This window comes from Tupaia chinensis, unplaced genomic scaffold, assembly GCF_000334495.1.
Source record: "Tupaia chinensis unplaced genomic scaffold, TupChi_1.0 Scaffold000447_1, whole genome shotgun sequence".
Classification (NCBI taxonomy): domain Eukaryota; kingdom Metazoa; phylum Chordata; class Mammalia; order Scandentia; family Tupaiidae; genus Tupaia; species Tupaia belangeri.
In genome coordinates this window covers 1,930,151-1,949,953 of record NW_006159952.1, presented here as the reverse complement: position 1 = coordinate 1,949,953, position 19,803 = coordinate 1,930,151, and positions in this window count along the sequence as shown.

The window sequence follows — 19,803 nt, the reverse complement described above, 5'->3', positions numbered from 1 at the left end:
AGTCAACTAAATGTAATCATTACACCATCTGCTCTTCTACATTAGTTTTTTAAAGGAATTATTTATTTAATTTTATTATTATTATTATCAGTTGGCTATGTGGGAATCTAGTGTCCTAATTATCATACCACCACTCCTACATTAGTGTTTTTAAAAATCATGGGGCCAGCAGATAGCATAGTGTTTACATCACTGGACTTCCACATAATCTACCACAGTTCAATTCCTGAACCTGGCAGCTTAAAACTTTTGCTGGGAGCATGTGTGTGTGTGCTCAAAATCCAAAGGGAAGAATGGAGAAGTGATTGCAGTGTGGCCATTCCCCTTCCAGGGTAATTTTTTGCTTTCTTTCTCTCTCTCTCTGTCTCTCTGGTGAGCAATCACACCCTATAGCAAAAAATCTCTCAAAAAATTAAATAAAAAATCATATGCAGTAGTTGTGCATTTATATAAAGAGTAGAGCTATAAGCCTATGTCAAATCTTTCTTTTGACTATTTCCTATATTTATTAAGATATTTATTTTTTTACATTTAAATAAATTATTTATTTGTTTCTATAAGAGAGTATGCACTTGTGCACGAGAGAGAGAGGGAGAGAGAGAGAGAGAGAGAGAGAGAGAGAGAGAGAGAGAGAAAGCATCTCTCATCAGAGCCTGGTCATACCTTAGTCTTTTGTCCTTCAACTCTTCATTCTGTCAGGACTATGGGCAAGTGTGCACACCATTTTACAAACCAGCAGGCTCAGGACTCAGACCTTGGTCTTCTATGTGGGATTAAACTTCCCCTGCTTAGCACCAAACTACTATGTTATGGGGCTGACTTTACATACTGTCTTAAAACATTAATTACTAAAGAAAAATGGTATAAAAGAATACAGCAATATAAATAAACTAAAACTGAATGTAAGATAGAATGTAATTTCACTTTGTATCTGTAGGTAATTTCTTTATTCCTTAGATGTGGAAAATTCTGAAGTTTTCTCTGTTATAATGTCACCATTGCTATTATACTGGAATAGTTTCTAGGTTATAGGTGCATGGACTGAGCTAATCAATGACTTACGACACTGGTTGTTCTTAGATACCCTCTGTTCAGAAATAGTAAAGAGAACATTCTATAATGTACTCGATAAGTTTGTGCACTGGTTGTTTACAGAGACACTGGTTGTTCACATATTTTTTGCTATTAAAAAATATTTCAGGATCTAGCAGGTGGCATAGAGGTTAAGGTGGTTGGATCCCACATGGCCAACTACGCAATTCAAGTCCAAGATCCAGCAGTTTGAAAGACCCAGCAGGTATAAGTCTGTACATAGCCAAAATCTCAAGAAGATAAATGGAGAAGGGATTGTGAGGTGGTCACTCCCCCAGGTAGTGATTATTCATTTTTCCTTTATCTCTCTTTTTCTTTCTCTCTCTCTAGTGAGCACACACACCCTATAGCAAACTAAATCTATCTTTCTATCTATATCTATCTAGCTATTATCTATCTATATCTGTCATCCATCTATATCTACCTATCTATATCTATCTATATAGTATTTAAAGAGTGTATGGAAAAGCCATATCTTTCTGTCTATATAGAAGTAATACCTAGTTTGTGAAAAATAAGATGGTTTTATTTTCACTTAAAGACCATAATACCTAGTTTGTGAAAAATAAGATGGTTTTATTTTCACTTAAAGACCATAATACCTAGTTTGTGAAAAATAAGATGGTTTTATTTTCGCTTAAAGACCAAAATGCTAAGTCCAAATAAAATAAAATTAAAAAGCAAGGTCATTTTAAGAAAGCCATTTGCAGTGTACTACGTTAAGATGTTATCAGTAGAGGACACAGACTGAAGGGCACAAGGAAACTGTATCATTGTAGTAACTACAGGTCTTAATTGATTGAACAATAAAGACTCATACAAATTTTAAAAATCATTTTTAGGGACCAGCAGATGGTGTAATGGTTACTTCGCTGGACTACCGTGTAGTCCCATACCTGGTGGCTTAAAACTCACGCTGGGTGCAGGTGTATGTGTGCCCAAGATCCTGAGAGGAGAATGGAGGAGAAGGGACTGCTGTGTGGCCATACCTGCCTTGGGGGTGATTTCTCTCTTTCTGTCTCTTTGTCTCTCCACTGAGCTTGTTCATCCTATAGTTAAAAAAAAGAAAATTTCATAGCTAGCTTTTACTGTGTTGAGAAAAGAGCCTTCTATGCTGATTTTGCTGAGTTTTAACTATGAAGGGATGTTGTATTTTATCAGATGCTTTTTCTGCAATGACTAAAATGATCATATGATTTTTTTCTTTCTGTTACTATGGTGTATTATGTTTATAGTTTTGCATATGTTGAACCACCCTTGCATCCATGGAATAAAGCCAGCCTGGTCTTGAAAAAACAAAACAAAACAAAACAAACAGCCCATCTGTACTGTTGACATTGGTCAGTAAGAAAGAGGGAAAGATTTGAATCCAGTTAATCTGCCTCCAAAGTTCGCTCACCTGAAACCAGGCAACTCTGCCCTCTTTAGCAAACATATAGTAATTGCCTTATCTATTTGGTACTAATTAATGTAGATTTTCCCTTCACTAACCTGGAACTAAGTCTGAAAGACAGTTTTTGACAGTTTTAATGTGTTAAAATATACTGACCTGCCTTCCAGCATTTTCTGTACTTTTCTTTTTCGTTAGTCTAAGAATGGGATTATTATGGACTTCTTAAAATGGCAGGAAAACCTATAGGATTCTTTTAAAGAGCTGTGACCTAGTTTTATAAGTGTGCAATGTGCTATAAAGGTTTAAGGTTAAGGAAAGGGTTTCTTTGCCTTAAATTTGCAAATCTCTGTTAATGAACCTCAATTATAGCCTTAACTTGGTTGCTTCTCCACACATATCAGAACTTGAAGGAAACTTTTAGTCCCTAAAAATTCAGAATTGGGGCAGTCTTCTGTAATTTAGCAAGACTCCCTGCTTCTTAACAGGAGTGTTCAATTGGGTTGAACTCATCGATCCAAATAACTTGCCAGGGTAATTGTTATTTCAGATAAAAATTAGAGTAAAATGTCCTAATGGAAAACATTGCTCCTTTAAGAAAGTCATTTGTTAAAGTTACTTTGAATACTATTAAGTTTTAGGCAGAATTTATTATAAATGCACTATATAAAATATTCATTTTATAAAGAAGAGAAATTAAGAGACTAAAACAAAGTTTTCACTGTACTAATAGCTCATGGACAACGAATTTTATCTTAATGGGGTAATAAAAGAGAGGAATGGCATTTGGAATTCTTTAGTGTATTGCTACTCAATACGTTTGTTTTAAATGTATCTAATTGAAATATTTATAGATGTATTGTCTGAGGGAAATAGTTTATTGGTAAAGATTTAGTATAAAATAATTACAGTCAACTTGTTCTCATTCTTAGCTACCCATTAGGATCAGACACATTTAAGATACACAGTCACATGCATATGTATACACACCCCTCACACACAAATGCAACACTAATGCTATGGTCTCAACCCAGGCAAAATAAATAAAAATGTCTAAGGTGAAATTCCGTCAATGCTATTGTTTTAATGCACCTTTTTCCCACTCAGGATAGTTTAATAATTCATGCCTTCTCCTCTGTTTTCATTACTGACCTTAAACTGTGAGTTTTTTATACCTGTAAAAATATTTCCAGGCTGCCTCCATATAACTTTTTCTTAATAATACTTCTGAGCTCTAGTCAAAATAGGGTTTTCCTCCACTTGAACTTCCCAAGGCTGTTAAGTCTTCCTCTGTTTCAAGTGCATCTTACTATATCTTCTGTCATTAAACTGTATGTAATACTATGTGGAAAAATATATAATTTTTTTTATTATAAAGATATTCTTTCTTTCTTTTTTTTACATAAACGTATTCATTTTTTCCATAAGCAAGAAAGTCAGAAAGGGAGAGATTAAGACAGACACCTTCAAGGGGCTCTTCATGCCATGATCCTTCCCCAGCCTCTGCCATCCTGGATTGCAGTGAACCCAGAGGCCTCAGAACATGTGAACCTAGGACTTCCCCATGTGATTTCAGCATTACAGAGCAATTGCATTGCTGCAGCACTGCTGTGGCTGGCCTCAAGCATTCATTTGTCTCTGCTTCATTTAGGATGATCTAGTTACATCATTCTTTCATTAAAATACATTAGAGGATAAGTTCATTTATGAAATATTCTTCAGATTTGTATATATTTTTTTCTTTTGATTGTGACTACATGTCTTATTTTTCAAGACTCAAGTTATATCATTTGAATGAAGCTTTCCCTAACCTCTTTCAGTTTTCTTTGCACATCCAGAACAACTGAACTTCTTTGTGTTCTTAGAGCACATTATACAAATTAATTATTGTAGTTTTTTTTTAATTTAGTTTTTAGTTTTTTGGTTAGTTTCTGGTGCAGGAGAGAAAGGAATATGTTTATTTATCTTTGTATTGAAAATCTGGAACCTGATTGCCATTAAAAAGTTATTTAATTAAATAGAAATGAGAAATTATATGGCAAACAGCCCATCTATACTGTTGACCTCATTCTTTTTCATGGGCGATTTAACAATCAGAACCTAACTTCTCCCTCTACAATGCTTTGGATTACAAGATAAACACATAGAAAACAGAGCTTTTATTTTGGAGCTGCCATATAAGGTTTCTAATTGTTTTTTCAATTTTTCAGCTCTTTTATTCATCATTGTTTTTAGAAAGGAGGTATTGGGCATGGGAAAAAGTATATGGTCCCATGTATAGTCCAAACAAGTCATTTTAGAAACCTGGCTTCATAAGAGAATACAGTATGTGGGCCAGCCAGGTTGTACAGTGCTTAGGGCAGCTGGATCCCACATAGTCATCTGCGTGGTTTGAATCATGGCCCTGGCAGCTTAAAAAATTTTATTTAGTGGGTGCGCATGTGTGCCCAAAATCCTGAGGAGAGCGTGGAGGAGAAGGCAGAATGGTCATTTCCTCAGAAGATGCTTTCCCACTGTCTCTCTCTCTCTCTCTCTCTCTCTCTCTCCTCCCCTGTCTTTCTCTTCCCACCCCACCTTTCTCTGGTAAGCACATGCACCCTACAGTAAATTAAAAAAAAAAAAAAAGAGAGAGAGAGAAAGTGAGAAAACAATATGTATATGGGGTCAATAATTTGTTTCATAGAGTACATTCCCTTTGTAATTCTTTTGTTTGTTTTGTTTTATCTTCATCCGATATTTTTAGATGCTAGATCAAGCCATGGATTTACTGCTTCACTTATTTCTCAAGAAGTTGCTCCTTAATGTACCCTTCCCCTTTACCTCTGCGCTCTGCATGACCTTTTGTACATTCCAAGGCACGTTTTACTTCAGAAACTTTGCAAAATGCCTGCAACGTCACAAGTACAAATGCCACCTACTTTTTATGATTTATTTGCATTCCATTAAAATGTAATTGTTTTGGTTCATACCTGTTATTTGAAAAATAAGCTGTCTTTAATAGTCTTAGCAATAGAATTGGTATCCACACAACAATCAGTATCCTAAACACAACTTTCAAAACTAAACGACCATTTCTAATTCCCGTTTTCCTTGACTTTTTCTTCTTACCTTGTGTCATGTTCTTCAAAAACATCAAGAGAGGAGGCTTAGAAACAAAACTGAACTGCAAACTGTGTCTTTCAAAGCGACACAAATTCACCTTTTCATTTCGTCTTGTGCTGTTATGTAAAATTTGCCCCAGCATTTTGCTCAGCAAGATGGCAATTATTAACAATATATTTCTCTAAACTGTTGCCGCAAAGCTATTATTCACGCAGGGTTACAACCGAGTTAATTTTGGGAGAGCGCTGTTCAAAGAGGCCCAGAGCTGTGGTGCTTATGAACACCGCCTTTTCTCTTATTTCTAATTAGTGTGAAATGGTTCCAAACAGGAGTCAGCCCCCAGAAGTCTGTGGAACACAAAGCCAGGCTTGTTAACGGACACAGGAAACAGTTTTGTTTTGCCGAGTAAACAACTGCGTCATAAAGCCTTTTCAAAAGGTTTACAATCTGATTTACCACACTCCTTAAATGCTGAAGGTTGTTTATATGCCTCTGAGTCTTTTTTATTAAAATTTAAAAGGCCTATTATTATGACTCAGTATAGATGATGATGCGTTGGTAATGTTTCTCTGCAGTAGCTCTGGCCTCTTCCCTCGTAATACACTGCATCTCTCCTTTTTCTTATGAATGACCTTTTCTCCCTTGCATGTTTTAGTGCATGTATGTTTTGATGCAGGACTGCCTTCCTTTATTGTGTGTTATATCCTTCAAGGAAGGTTGTTATTAATAGTTACAATACTATAAAAAAAGTTTATCGCTTTGTTATCAGAAAATTTAGTTTATGCTATATTACAGATGACTATTTTTTTTTTCTAATATAAATTCCCAACTCCTATTGCTGGTACTCTCTGTGTGTAAGTACTTCAAATAGTGTAAATATAGTTCACCACTGGGGAGCTTGTGATGTTTGCTTCAAATGAGTGAATTTGACAATTGCATTTAATCTAGCATACATCAGATTTCTCACTTAGTATTTACTAAAGAATACCGAGACAGTGACTTGATGGTTTGTTATGACTCAAATTACACAAATCCTGGCCTTGAGTTTGCCCTGGATTACTCAGTAATAATGTGTATAATTATGCTATGTTTCTGTTTTTTTCTTCAGAAAATGAAATATGGCTAAGGTTTTTGCATACTTTCAAAATTCCCAGGATATTTTAAGTGCACAGAGTGGGTATTCAATAAATGGTTTTGAGCAATGCTTCTCTTCTTGTGCAAAGAAATATAAAAAGCTAAGTTTCCCTTAAATGATTGTCTTTCAAATGGATTTATATAAAGCAACAACTGTATTATGTTACGTTTCATTTCCTCTCATGGAATGTCATTCACTGTTGTGCTATCACATACAAAGTCACTTGAGATGCAGAGATCGGAGGATATTTGACAGATTATGCGATCATAATCCCCATTGCCTTGATGTTAAAGTTGTACATTTATATTTAGGCAGGAATCAGAAAATTTAATTCTCAATTTTTTAAATTCTGAAATCAATGAAAGAAATGAGGTAATCCATGAAATGCTCTCTGCTGTAGAGAGGAAGGCTGACTGAAGTTGTTCATATAGAAGGGAAATATATTCAAGAGAATGTCAATTTACAGGGTCAAATATTTAAAAACCAGTGAGAAGTTTTATATCCTTTTTGCCTTCTTCTGCTTTAATTTACATGTTTCTTAATTCTATGATCTGTTGTTTTTCTGTGTCTGCTACCATTGTCGTCATCCTTTCCTTACTACAAAGTTACAAAAACTAAAGAAATATTTTAGAGATAAATAGGTAGATAGCTATAGATAAAGAATTAGTTTTAGGTATATTTTTAAAAGATGATATGGATATATAAGTCGATGTATACATACACACATATAAACCTACATAAACACATACATAATATGATTTGGAATATCATTTAACATTATTTTGCAACAATTATTTTCCCTGAAGAAAGAGATTAAATCTGGTGTAAACATCAGAGTATTAGTAAAAACGTGACATGACAGCTTTTCACCTTTCACAGTGGTTTTCAGATATTTCCTACAACAAAATCTCTGTTCCTATAGTGTCCTGTTATTTCTGCCCCTGAATTCTCTCTCAGCAGCTTCAATGGTCCACTCAGAGATTTGTACAAGAATTTCCTCCTATTGAAATGTGTCACATGAAAGGTGCAAATCTTAATTTTGAAAATATTAATTCAGAAGTAGGAGAAAACCTACAAGAATTAAAAACTTTAATGTAAACTTACTAAAGAAAAACTGTAAATTCTTTCCAGATCTGAACTTTTCACGTATTTGGTTGATATTGGTATCTGCATTTATTTCAGATAAAATAACCTGTCTTTTAAGTAATTGCGCCTTCATTTAAAAGAGTTGAATTTGCGCAGTTCATTCTTTCATATTTTACACACACATACATGTTTTGGCCAGGCTTTTCTTCTTCTTCTTCTTCTTCTTCTTTTTTTTTTTTAGTTTTCCGCCCCCTAGTGAATTTGTTATTATTGCTTAATTACTAAAATGAATGTGTGAAGAGAAGAAACAAAGACAATCCCGTTTTTTGTCAAGTGTGTCTCTTAGAAACCCTGAAAGTGCAGCAACTTAAGAGTAAGTCACAGTGGCAGCTAAACCACCACACAGAAAAGTTATTCTTTCACCTTCGGATAATGTCTTTGAGAAGTCTTTCAAAGCTTACTTGTTGACACTGCACAGTTAACGCGTAGAATATCATTTCTTCATCAATACCGCACACAGCTCTTTGAAAGATACCCATTTAGTAAAGCTGCAATTAGAAATCAAAGTGCTATCATCTGGGAGTAATGGAGAAGCGTAAATGAGGACCTGTGGTTTGTTCCTGCCCTGACTGGGGGTACTTCTGGAGCCCACTCCAATCACCTAAAAGTGTTAATTCCTTTAAATTCCACATTCAAAGGGCAATCCCAGGTGAAAGTCAAGCACTACATAGCTCCAACATTGTCACAGTGGAGGGGTCATAGATGACAGAGATATAGTGAGAATTCACCACCTAATGCTCCTCCCTGTACCACAGGATTCCCTTACCTGTAGTTAGCCTAATTAAACCGGATAGGGTACTGTTCTTAATTGGTTCCCTGCTCTATTAAGTAATGCAGATTTTTTTTTCCTAGTTGTGTAAGGTATTTTATTCTCTCTTTGGTCATACTCTGTATACCTGGAAATTATGCATTTCTGCAGTTCCATGCTTTTCTCTATTCACTTCTTTTGAAATAAATAAGTACTTTTGTTAGTTATATTTCATGTTATATACCAGTCCAGCATCACATAATTTAGGTAAAATTAAATTAATAAATTTCATATAATGCATCTGAGTAAAGCGCATTGTTTGGCTTATTTAATTTCCAGATTGTTTTATTGTCAGTTTATAAAAATGGCAATGATACTACTTGAGACTTAATATGGATTGAGTTCTGGCTCTAACCAAGTATTATATAGAGCTTTTTCTCACTTATTTTCTCAGTTAACTCACAGCTTTTGGTGGGGGACAGTATGGTCCCACTTTATCCTTGAGATAGCTGAAACATATTGAAATTAGATACACAGCGTTTTAACCTGAACTACAGAACTCCATGAAATCTCTTTAATACCGTTTTGTTAGAATAGAACACATTATTAAAATAATTTACCCCACATGGTCAAGCCAAAGATTCATCCTGAATGACATGTCAATTTCTAATGAAAATTTCAAATCAGTAATTTATCATTATTTCTCACACTTGTAAAAAAATCATGCACTTTAATGCATTCCTTTTATGTATATTTATGCTGTTTTGGTTGAATGGAGGGTAGTTTTTGTCACTTTCATTAGAAACTGGATGCTGTTGCATTGTGTTCTGTCTTTTGTCCTTTGGCCTCTGACCAAATACTATGGGAATTTGACCTTCAATATTCTTTTCTCTCTCTCCTGCCCTCTGTCCTCTCCTTCCTCCTTTCCTCACTTTCTTTTCTTCCCTTCCCCTTTCTCTCTTTTATCCTTCCTCTTATTCCTACTTCCTCTTCCACTTTTCCTCCCTTCCTCTTTTCTTCCTTGCTTTCTTCTCTTTGCCTTTGTTTAATGAATCAAAGACCACTAACACGAGAGAAACCACAGTGAAGATCCAGTCCAATCTCACTCTTCAAGGGGTTAGCTGGCTCTTCCTGGGATTGAAACTAGGACCTGAGTCTTGATTATGGGACAAAGCAAGTGCTTACTCTACCTAGATGATTTTGTTTTGTATTCTCATTTGTTTTGTTTTGCTCTGGTTATTGTAGTTGTCTGGATGTTCTGTTTCATTTATTTTTCATAGCACGGTCATTACATGTAAGAAATTACATTATGGAAACCAGAAGATGTCGTAGTGTTTAAGGTGCTAGACTCCCACATGGCTGAGTAGGGTTCAAGTGCTGGACCCAGCAGAAACTCATGCTGGGTATAAATGTGTGCTTGCCTAAAATCCTGAGGAGGACAGAGGAGAAGCGATTGTGGCATGGCCATCCCCCTGGGGGATGCATTTTCGCTTCCTCTATCTCTGTCTCTGTATCTCCAATGAGCACACATGCCCTCTAGCAAAAATCTCTCTGAATAAAAAGAATATAAAATAATTAATGTAGAAACTAGTTTAGTGTTGAAGTTGATGTATGGCCTCAACTGTCCTTTCATGTATATCCTAGTGTTTTAGTCTCTAGACTTTAGATAAATTATTGTTTATAATGTTATATTATGGCTTGAGAAAATTTTAAACTGAAGGAATCACAGGACACAAAATAAAAAAATCAGTACTTATCAACAACTATTCTCTTATCTTTTGTGAATGGCATGGTGGAGATATGTTCTCAAGTATGTGTGTGCGTGTGAAGCTCCATTTGGTTTCAAATGCTCTGACTCTTTTTTTATTATGGAGTGTTTCATTAGGCTACAAAACAACTGGAAAATTTAATTTGCATTAATAAACATCTGTCTATTATTATAAAAATATCAATTCCATATTTGCATGAATCTTTCTCTTCTTTGATATCTATATTAAAGAAACAAATCCATAAATGGTTTTTGCATGGTACTATTGCCTGACTTACCTGGCTATGATGCTGGTATGATAATACTGCAGAAACAAATGCATGTTCTGGATCCCAATCACTTCCCATATCTCCTCGCTAGCTTAAATAAAGATGGCTTCAGAGGAGTTTTCCAGGTAGTGTTTCTTTTAGACATTCAAACCTCTAAGGAGACTGGTATTTTCAAGATAATTTCTTGTTTGTGATAAAACCTCATATCTAAGATATACTTGTTATTGAGACTGGATGGTGGAACAGCAGTAAAATGTGATTCTCTGCAAGGGTGACTACATGGGAAGGTTAATGGTTCCAGTTCAGACAGTTCCCAGGGTACACAAGCCCATGATCTGGCCTGACTGAGACGTTGATTCCTTGTTGCAGGTGCTATCTCTCTGCCTCTTTCTCTCTCTTTCACTATCTCTCTTGTTCATGGAAGAAATAAGCAAAATAAAGCTTTTAAATTGTAGTTGTTGCCACATTGGTAAAGAGAGAGGAATGGGTATAATAGGCAGCTGGTTTACCAAACAATCAGCTTGAATTAAGGCAGCATATATATTATATAAATTATATGTATTGTATAAATTATTATGAATGGCTACCACTACAAATAGAAAAGTGATACCTTGATTGATATTTAAACGAAAGAAGAATATCAGATTTTATCATATTGCAAATACTAATAAAAGAATTTTGGAAAGGCTGGCAAACATAATACATTTACTTGAGTAAATCATTAAAAAACAATCACACCTGTAGGGTCATGGCAAAGTGCCTAGCTTTGCATCCTTTGACCTCTCTGGGCGATCTGGGAGGAAGAGGAGGGGCTAGGAGGAACACATATCTGTGCCGTTATCTAGGCTGTCTGAGACGGGAGAAGATTTTAAGGTTAAGACCCTGTTGGCAGGGCTTGTTTATTATTCTGTCTCTTTCTCTTGGAGAAGATAAATAAAATGTTTAAAAAATATCACATTTTAAAATGTTCATTTCATGGTCTCAAGTGTTAAGTCATCAGCTAAATATGGTATTATTTATGAATGATCTGCAAAATACTTTTGATGATCAAAAAGCTTAATAGAGGGAACCAGCAGTTAGCGTAATGGCTATGTCGCTGGACTCCCATGTAGTCGACCACGGTTCAAGTCCCGGACCCAGTGGCTTAAAACTCACGCCGGGCGCCTGTGTGTGCGTGCCCAAGATCCCAAGAGGAGAATGGAGGAGAAGGGATTGCGGCATGACCATCCCCCCGGGGGGTGATTTCTCGCTTTCTGTCTCTATGTCTCTCTCTGTCTGTCTGGCGAGCGCACGCGTCCTATAGTGAAAACCTCTCCAAAAAAAAAAAAAATCTTAAGAGAGTTTTTGTTTATTAAGGGCTATCAGTTTTGATATCTGATATTCTGGATAAATTAAATATTTATAAAAGTTCTTTTCAATGGATTTTTTGTTTCTGAAACACTTATATGTTATCATCTATGCTTTTATTGTTTATACTTAGAAAGCTCCATTAATGCAATTGTTCTGCTTTATTTCCAAAGTATTCTTACTACTATTATTTTTTAAGAGGGGTTTTTCCTATAGGGCATGTGCACTTGCCAGAGAGACAGAGACAGACAGAAAGCAAGAAATCATACTCCAGGAGGTATGACCATGCCATAATCCCTTCTCCTCCATTCTCCTTTTGGGTTCTGGGCACGTATGCACACAAACTTGGTGTGAGTTTCAAGCCTCTGTGTCCAGGACTTGAACTGTGGTCAGCCATGCTGGAGACCAGCAACACAACCATTATACCATATGCTGGTTCCCAACTTATTATTATTATTGTTATTTTGAGAGGTTTTAGCTATAGGTTATATGTGCTCACTAGAAAGAGAGAGACAGACAGAGACAGAAAGCGAGAAATCATCCCCCAACCCCCGGAGGGGGATGGCCATGCCACAACCTCTTCTTCTCCATTCTCCTCTCGGGATCTTGGGCACGCATGCACATGTGCCTGGCATGAGTTTAAGCCACCAGGTCTGGGACTCGAACTGTGGTCAACTACATGGGAGTCCAGAGACATAGCTATTACACTAACTGCTGGTCCTCCCAACATATTATTTTTAAGTATAAAAACCCATTTCTGTAAAAATGGTGAGGCAAGTAATTAGAAGAGGAGATAGAAATATAATCCTTGTACTCTGACCACTGCTTATGTTGCCTTAATTCAAACTTATTGTTTGGTAAACCAGCTGCCTATTACACCCATTGATCCCTGTTTACCAGTGTGACAACTAGTGTATTTTGAAAGGTTTATTTTTGAAAGCCCTCTGAACTGGAGCCATTGACCTTCCCATGTAGGTCAGCCTTGAAGAGCATCACATTTTACTACTGTTCCAACATCCAGCCTCAACAACAAGTATATCTTGGATATAAGTTTTTATCACTAACAAGAGATTATCTTTAAAACACCAGTCTCCTTAGAGATTAAAATATCAAAAAGAAACATAACTAAATTATTGTAGGCCCCTGTGTGAATTACAGTGAGGAAACTATTTCTCCCTCTCTTCATGGTTGATTGGAAGATAACATTTTATTTTTCTTTTAGCAAAAGAATGACATAAGACAAATATTTTAAGGGCCAGCCCTGTGGTTTATGGAGTAAAGGGGTCAGATCCCATGTGGTCAGCCAAGAAGTATAAATCTCAGCCTGGCAGGTTGAAAAATAAGCATGTGTGTGCACCCAAAATTCCAACAGGATGGAGAAATGGAGGAGAAGGGATTGTGGCATGTCCATGACCCATTGCAGCATGCTTTCTTCCTCTCTGTCTCTTTCTGGCTAAAAAGAGACAAAGCTTCCAAAAATCAACTAATGAAGAAACATCAGATATTATTGAAGTGTTACTTAGCAATGTGATGTTAAAAATGTATCCTAATAATTATAAGCAATATTTGAGAACCTGTAATGTGCCAAGCATGGTATTAAGTGCTCTTTCTGAGTTTGTGCATCAACTTTTTACAACTCTATGAAGTACAGTACTATACAGTTTCCACATGAAGAAATTATGATTTGGGGCTATCTCCATGGCACAGTGGTTATATGTCACTCAAAAAAAGCTAGATCCCGTATTGCCACTGTTGTTTGAATACCCACCTAGGTTTACCTGAAACACACTGGGCACATGCACAAGTGCCTAAGGTTCAATGGACTGGAGGACTAAAGAACGGAGACTGTGACATGACAGACCCTATAGAGGGTGCTCTGTTCTCTCTCTGCTCTCTCATGCATGCACATGAACCTTATCATGAATAAAACATGATAATTTTGTTTTTAGATTTTGATTTGGAATTTTTGAAATTTAGGTATTTATGTGCTTAGGAGTACATACTGGGAAATCTTTCTTTTAGACCATACTTTTATTTATTTTATTCTTTTTAAAAATTTATTTATTTACATATATTATTAATTTTAATGATTATTTATACATTTAATCACTATATATCATTTAGATTATAAAGAGACTTTACCCAACATGATATAAACCTCAGTCCAGCCCAGTTGAGACTATATGCACATCCTCATCATAGGCTTTCTACCAATCTATGAGCTCACATCAATTAGCAACTATTAAATACTGCTGACATTAATAGAATAGTTACGATATGTTAAGAACTTTGTGGGGCTGGCAGGTAACATAGAGGTTAAGGGTGCTGGACTCCTGCATGGCCAACTGTGGTTCAAGTCCTGGACCTGGTGGCTTGTCTTCTCTTGCTTTCTCTCTCTCTATCTCTCTCCCTCTCTGGTCAAATTAAAATAAGTAAATAAAAGGAAATTAGAAAAGAAAATATTTTTTAAAAAGAACTTTGTTAAGTCAATCTCTTAAAATCCTTTAGTCAGAGAGATCTTGTCAGTATTAGATGAAGCAGACACAATCATTATCTCTTAGGGGCTGTGGTTTTTCCAGAGAGTTGTCATATTCTTGGAAAGTTCTCCAATTTTACCTTGACACTGAATAGGGGTGCTTAATTGATCAAATATTCTGTAAATAAAATGTGAATACAGATAAGGGTTGCCAGTTTCCAATAAAAAGTAAATAATTTGTTCCAACAATATATTCATCTCTTAGTAACCACAGGGAACTAGGCCCAGGACTCCTGTGAATACCAAACTCCACAGATAGTCAAGTCCCTGATATTAAATAATGTAAAATCTGCATGTGACCTGTACCCTACTCCCGTATACTTTAAATCATCTCTAGATTTCTTATAATCCCTAGCACAATATAAATGCTATGTAAGTCATTGTTTCACTGTATTTTTAATTTGTGTTATTTTCTATTGTCTTGTTATTTTTTATTGTTTTTTTTTCAAATATAATATTTTTGATCTGTGGTTGGCTGAATGCAAGGTTGGATTTGCAGATGTAGAAATTATGGTATTATTGAGCCTCCTATATCCAAACTCACACACGAACACACACACACATAAACACACACACAAACATACACACACATGCACAGTAACAGTCAAATGCAAATTTGGATCAAATAAAGCATGAGCTTGTTTTCAGGATACCGTGTTCCCTGCTCCCTCTAATAAAGATAACATAAGAAATGTATGGTATAATAAAATACATAAAACAAATATGCTAATGAAAAAAATCTGCCTTATTAGGATATTTTTGTCACTGATACCATTTTGGGCATTGGATTCAATGGTATAAAAATTTCTAGTTAAGGGGCCGTTAGATGACATAGCAGTTACATTGCTGGACTCTCCCATGGTGAACTGAGTTCGAGTCCCAGACCTGGTGGCTTGGAAATCATACCAGGGATGTGTGTATGCATGCCGAGGATCCTGGGAGGAAAAGAGACTGCAGTGTGGCCATTCCCCCGGGGGGTGATTTCTCACTGTCTCTCTTCTCTCTCTCTGAATAGCTCATGTGCCCTAAGACAAAAACTTCTAAAAAAAATTCTAGTTAAGTGTTAAGTGTAAAGACAAATGTGATGCTAGATAAACATAGTGTGAAATCAACTTAAAATCAATAATTAAGGATAGGATGGGGCCAGCACATGGCATGATGGTTAAAGCTCTGGACTCCTGCATGGCTGTCCTAGCAGCTTGAAATTACTCCAGGTCTACGTGTGTATACGTGTCCAAAATCCTGAGAGGGGGGTGGGGATTGCGGCAAGGCAAGACCTCCTGGTGAAGGTCACCTCTCACTTTCTCTGTCTATCTCTCTCTGGTGAGCTCATGCACTCTTTGGCAACAACAACAACAAAAAAAAAGCAAAAAAAAGGAACTAAGTATAGGAAATATTAATATAATTTTAGACAGTCATCTAAGTGCTTAGTTGCCAAATTTTAATTTATTCAAACTTAAATCCCTTAATGTTGTATGTAAATAAGAAAAAATTTTTTGTTATATTATTTACTTGATTACTTGTTTTTGACTGGGGCAAGACTCTCAGACCTCCAAATAAAATATTAATTAAAGCTTATTTTCCATCATGCCCCAAGGAGAAAATTTGAAAAAGAAGAAATAAAACTTTGGAGTAATCTATTTTTAAGATATGAAATGTAGCTTCAGAGATATAGAAATGTGAAAGAACTCCAATAACTTTAACCGAGCTTAGGATTTCTAGATATATATTTTCCTCTCAGTCTAACCAGGATCTGGTTGACCAGCAGCCTGATTTCACTTTCTATTATATAGAGTATTTCTTGTTTTGAAATTATTCTGGGTCAATAGGAGGGACAATATAATATAGTATATACCAATCCATTTTGCATAAAACAAATCAAGATAGCTTCCCATCCAACTGCTATGTTCATGTCATAGGGGAAAAAAGGTAAGCCAACTGTAGACCATAGTCTAACCTGAAAATATGAATGGCATGTATTATAGTGCAATAGATATAACTTACAGCTTATGGCACAGAAAGTTATTTCAAAAGACTTAAAGGATGATCAAATAGTTAAATGTTGTAAAGTTTTATCAAAAATAGGAACACATTTAACTTTTTATTTTTTAGAGAGAAATTTTTGCTATAGGCACGTGTGCTCGCTGAAGAGAGACAGAAAGGATGAAATCACTCTTCAGGGAGGATGGCCATGCTGCAATCCCTTCTCCTCCATTCTTCTCTTGGGATTTTGGTCACACAAGCACATATATCTGATGTGAGATTTAAGCCACTAGGTCCAGGACTTAAACTGCAGTCAGCTAGGTGGGAGTCCAGCGAGGGACATAAATATTATATCATCTGTTGGTCCCCACATTTAACTTTTTATTGAGAAAAAAGAAAAAAAAAACCACTATGGCTGGGTAGAATTGATCAGAACATAGAAAACATGGCACATTTTGTGAAGGAATTGTCTTTTACAGTAATATAGGGTAAAATTATTTTATGTGTTTGATTTCTAGTGTCTCTTCCACCTTCCCCTCTCTAGAAAACTCTTTTTTCTCCCCCTTTCTCTTCTGTATTTTTTTAGTTTACAATATTACGTATGCAGTCATCAAGAAATGGATCAAGAGGCTGTAATGGAAAGGAAGAAATCTAACAGTGGAACAGGTGCCCATGGAAAATAAATAAAAAATCAGGCCTGGGAGTGCTATAAAAGGAGCACTTGCTGAATAACTAATTTGATAGTCCCGTACCCTATGAAGTATTGTTCTGATTTACCCTATCACACACCACACTGTCTGAGAAACTCAAATTGCTTAATACCCTAGTAATTCTGTATGTGACATGAGAAGTGAGCAATTTTTTAAATGAATTATTTATTTATTTATTATCATTATTTTTCAACTTGACCAGAGTGAGACACAGAGAGAGAAAAAGTGAGAAAGCAAGTCACCAAGTCTGAGACTTGAACTGTGGTCAGTCACGTGAGAGTCCAAAGCCTTTAACCATCACACCACCTGCCCGGAGAGCAAATTTTAACTAGCCTATTATTAAAGGAATGACGTGATCCTGTTTTTCCTTGTTTTTGTTCTTTTTATTTTAGTTTCCCACTACAGTGGAGGATGTATTTCGGCTTAACGAATATTTGGATTATGTTCTATTTATTAAGGGTGCCAAACAATTAAATGCAACATGGTCATTGTTTGAAAGTCAACTGCTTATTATTTATACAATAGTAGTAAGCACAGAATAGTCCCTTAATTCACTTACAAAAGACGGATTGAATACCTACTATGTATATCCCTACCTACTATGACCGTGCCAATTGATACTATGAACCTAGTCATTTGAAAACTTTTACCATATTTTAGACTATATAATATATACTAGCTTTTGTTTTAGTGTCTCATAAAGTTATTAAATTATTCACTTAAAAAATTGTCTGAGGACATGTTTCCTTGCTGGAGAGAAACAGAGAGACAGAGAAATAAAAGATATAGCAAGAGATAAGCACCTGAAAATAAGGGTTTAATTATACTGCAAATCCTTCTCCATTTCTCATCCTGTTGGGATGTGAGGCACATGTGCACATGCACTCAGCATGGTTTTTGAAGCCCAGGGGTCAGGATTCCAACCACGTTTATCAGGTGTGATCTGGCTCCCTTAATCACTAGGCAACAGAACCACACTCACTTACTTTCTAAGTGCATGAAGCTTGTCTAGTTAAAGCAATTAAAACTTAACACATAGTTTGCTTCATGGTCACTGTTAAGTTTTGTGCTAAACATTCTGTCTTTCAATTATCATGACAACTTTCGTTAGTTATGTGCTGTTATTATCCCATTAGAGATGATAAAATAGAATCTGGCTAAGTAACTTAAGGTCACATGTAAGTATATGCATTCAAACGCAGTCATAATTTAGAAGAATAATCTGTTAACCATCATGTAGTTATGTTATTTATGTACTGTTATGTTTAGTTATGTTAGCTATGTACTATTATTGTCTCATTAGAGATGATAAAATAGAATCTGGCTAAGTAACTTGTTAAGGTCACATACAAGTATATGCATTCAAACTCAGTCATAATTTAGGAGAGAAGTCTGTTAACCATCATTTCATGTATTATCTGGATGTCAAGTTCAATGAGATTTCAAATACATAAAGATCACACAGTATTTACACAAAAGAATTTTTAATTTTCTATTTTGACTGCTTTTTTTCCTTCCTAATTTTCAAGAGGAAAGAGGCAGGATAAAATAATTTTGTGAAATGTTTTCATTATATGTGACATCTCTACTTTTTCACAGGATTTCTGAGTAGATAGTATAAATAACAAAACTCAAAACAAAATAGGCTATATATCAAAATTATTCCAGGACATTTATCTATTTAATTTATATTGATTTACATCATTTATTTGTTTTCCTTTAACTATTCTAGTGTTGGCTAGCCAATAGTTATTTTTTTTCCTTTTTCTATGTTTTTTGTTTTTATTTTCCTTTTTACAGTAACTCCCTGTTCTCTGCGGGTTTTTATTTCTGGAATTTCAATTATATGTGGTCAACTGTGGTACAAAAATATCAAATGGAAAATTCTAGAAACAAACAGTTCATGTTTTAAATTGCATGCTACTCTGAATAACTTAATGAAATCTTGTGCAGTCAGACTCATTTATGCTGTCACGTGATATCATCCCTTTTTCCAGCATAATCAGATATATGTGCTACCTGCCCCCCAGTTAGTCACTTAGTAGCCATCTTGTTTATCAGATTTACTGTCTGGTGTCACACTGCTGGCATTCAAGGAAATTTTATTTCACTTAATGGTCCCCAAAGCCAAGAGTAGTAGTGCCATAATTCAAACATGCTGAAGAAAAGACATAGAGTGATTCCTCTAAGTGAAAAAGTAGAAGTTCTCAATTTAATAAGGAGAGAAAAAAATAGCATATGGTCAGGTTACTAAGAACCATAGCATAATACAATATTTTGAGAAAGGAGAATGGAGAGAGAATACACTCACATACCTTTTATTATTATATAGTATTATAATGGTTTTCTTTTATTGCTAGTTGTTATTGTTAATCTCTCACTAAGCCCGACTTATAAATTAAGATTTATCCTAAGTACACATGTACAGGAAAGAATATAGTCTTAGGCATTCATAGGAGTCTTCAAACATGTCCCCCACAGATAAGAGTACTACAGTATTCATAAGAGACTTTATAGCAAATAGAGTCATTACAGTCACACTAATGCTCTCAGGCTCTCTCCTCTCTTCTTCTTTCA